Source organism: Danio rerio, chromosome 22 (assembly GCF_052040795.2).
Source record: "Danio rerio strain M-AB ecotype USA chromosome 22, GRCz13ab, whole genome shotgun sequence".
Lineage (NCBI taxonomy): Eukaryota > Metazoa > Chordata > Actinopteri > Cypriniformes > Danionidae > Danio > Danio rerio.
Genome location: NC_141042.1, coordinates 34,336,865 through 34,340,000, shown reverse-complemented (window position 1 = coordinate 34,340,000; position 3,136 = coordinate 34,336,865).

Below are 3,136 nucleotides of genomic sequence, written 5' to 3'. Positions count from 1 at the left end.
AACACACAGTGGCTTAGCTGAAAATGCAGGGGCCCTCTGCAGGGATCATTGACGGGGCCCCCTGATGAAGAGGGGGGTTGCGGAATCGGTGGAGCGACAACGTGGGGAAGCCTAACTGAGGAGTGACCTGCGGGCCCGTCCAGATATATAGGAGACATAGAAGGATAGACAAGCATCTATCCATCTATCTATCTATCTATCTATCTATCTATCTATCTATCTATCTATCTATCTATCTATCTATCTATCTATCTATCTATCTATCTATCTATCTATCTATCTATCTATCTATCTATCTATCTTTCAGTCAGTCAGTCAGTCAGTCAGTCTGTCTGTCTGTCTGTCTGTCTATCTATCTATCTATCATCTATGTCTGTCTGTCTGTCTGTCAGTCAGTCAGTCAGTCAGTCAGTCAGTAAGTCCATCTGTCTGTCTATCTATGTCAGTCAGTCAGTCAGTCAGTCAGTCAGTCCGTCAGTCAGTCAGTCAGTCCGTCCGTCCGTCCGTCCGTCCGTCCATCTATCTATCTATGTCTGTCTGTCAGTCAGTCAGTCAGTCAGTCAGTCAGTCAGTAAGTCCGTCTGTCTGTCTATCTATCTATGTCTGTCTGTCTGTCTGTCTGTCTGTCTGTCAGTCAGTCAGTCAGTCAGTCAGTCAGTCAGTCAGTCAGTCAGTCCGTCCGTCCGTCCGTCCGTCCGTCCGTCCATCCATCCATCCATCCATCCATCTATCTATCTATCTATCTATCTATCTATCTATCTATCTATCTATCTATCTATCTCTGTCTGTCTGTCTGTCTGTCTGTCAATCTATCAATCAATCAATCTATCTATCTATCTATCTATCTATCTATCTATCTATCTATCTATCTATCTATCTATCTATCTATCTATCTATCTATCTATCTATCTATCTATCTATCTATCTATCTATCTATCTGTCTATCTGTCTGTCTGTCTATCATCTATGTCTGTCTTTCTGTCTGTCTGTCTATCTAACACTGTGCATCCATATGTCTGCCTATACTTTACATGTACCCATCTGTTATATCTGACTAAAGCCTGTTGACCTAAAACTAATGTACATCTGAAATCTAATATTGTCCACTTAGTGTCTACTACACTACGTCAGTGCGCCCCAACAATTTTCAGAGTGGGTGTTCTGTGACGTTCAATGGATAGGATTCCCCTCATTTGAGGATGACAGTGGCATGCAATGACAATCTTAACATTACTTACTGCTGCTCACACTTTAAAGCATGCCAGCTATGTTACCCTAAATGACGGCAGGCTGTCCCGTCCCCTGTCAAGTCCTCTTTACTTACAGCACCCACTAGATCACATGCTGCACGTACATCAGGCCCTACACAAGCGCGTCATACTGGATATACATTTTGGTTGCCATGTTTTGAATTTTCTTGACAACCATCCATCATCACACTCACTTTAAAGACAACTTGATGAATAGTGTTGTTGTCAGTATTTCTGTAAGCCAGTAGAGTCCAGGAATTGAGTCTCTACTCAAGCATAACTACATTGTGGACTTGGCTTGCGTAATGTCAGATGTTTACCTCAAGCATGAGATTTTCAAGTTATGCTGGACATGATTGTTGAGTTTTGTATTTGAAGAGTTAGCTTAAGTGCTCTCAAGATACAACTTTCTTACCTCCAACCAAACAAGTTGCTGATCCTCGGCTTGCTGCTGAAGCCCAATGAGACATTGATTCTACAAGACCCCTAAGGGGGCCTGTCATATATCTGAGATAGAGATTTTAGCAGCAGGTTATTTAGGTCTAGTAGACTGAGAGATCATTTTGGATTTAATTTGTTGATCCACCACATCCCAAAGCTACTAAATTTGATTAGAAATCGGGAGAATTTGAACTCTGAACTCTTCATTTTGTTCTTTATAGCATCCCTAAACCATCTGTTTAGTATCTGTGGCAGGGTGCATTATCTTACTGAAAGGGGCTGCTTCCATTAGCAAAAATCATTACAGGTTGTCCTGAAAATGGTCAGAGTTTCCACCTTTACATGAATGACAGTAGCTTGTATTAAATTAATTGGTAAAATACTAGTGAAGTGACAATCAGACCAACTATAGAAATGAAGTGCATGTCTTCATAGTAAACATCAAATTTCCAAATATGGTCCCTTAAATGTGCAGAGAATGCCCTGAATGTTTCACAAAGCTCTGCCAAATAGGATCCTCCAACCTTTTGAACAACATTACGGCCTTCACAGAACATAATTGGGAACATTAAAGGCAGCATACTTGACAGCAGCAGGGACATCCTGGAAATATGTATATTTATGTTTTTAAAAAAACTCATTTATTCAAATTTATTTTGGACTATATGCACCGGCATTTTTTTTCGATGACATAATCTGGTGCTCCACGTCTGGCGATCGATCAATTCCCAGTATAAACACACCAAACTAGTGATACAAAATGTTCCTACTATGCCACAAATGCTGCTTTTAGTTGTAATTTTCAGCTAAAGAGACTATTTAATTAAGTTATTTTTTTCATTTCACAAAGAGTAACATAATAACATGAAATCCCTCAGGACATTGAATGAAATTTACATTGAGAAAAAGCTGAGAAATAAACCAATAGACGAAAAAAAAAAAACTGCTGACCTTTGTCAACATCTGTCCTCACACTATCATCCAACTTAACAAGAGAAATTTGGACCCTTTCTGACTGGGGTTTAATCCTGTCAGATGTGAATTTGTTTATATTAAACACTTAAACACTGACTGACCACAGTAAAACTGAGCTGAAATTTTTCCATCAGTGACTTCAAAATGCTGACATAGTCATTTAGACTCTGTAAGTTTAAGCGTGTGCATATACAGTTGAAGTCAGAATTATTAGCCCCCTTCGAATTTTTTTGTTCTTTTTCAAATATTTTCCAAACTATGTTTTACAGAGCAAGGTAATTTTCACAGTATGTCTGTAATGTTTTTTTCTTCTGGAGAAAGTCTTACTTGTTTTATTTTGGCTAGAATAAAAGCAGTTTAAAATTTTTTAAACACCATTTTAAGGACAAAATTATTAGCTCCTTTAAGCTATTTTTTTCTTGATAATTTACAGAACAAACCATCATTATACAATAACTTGCCTAATTATC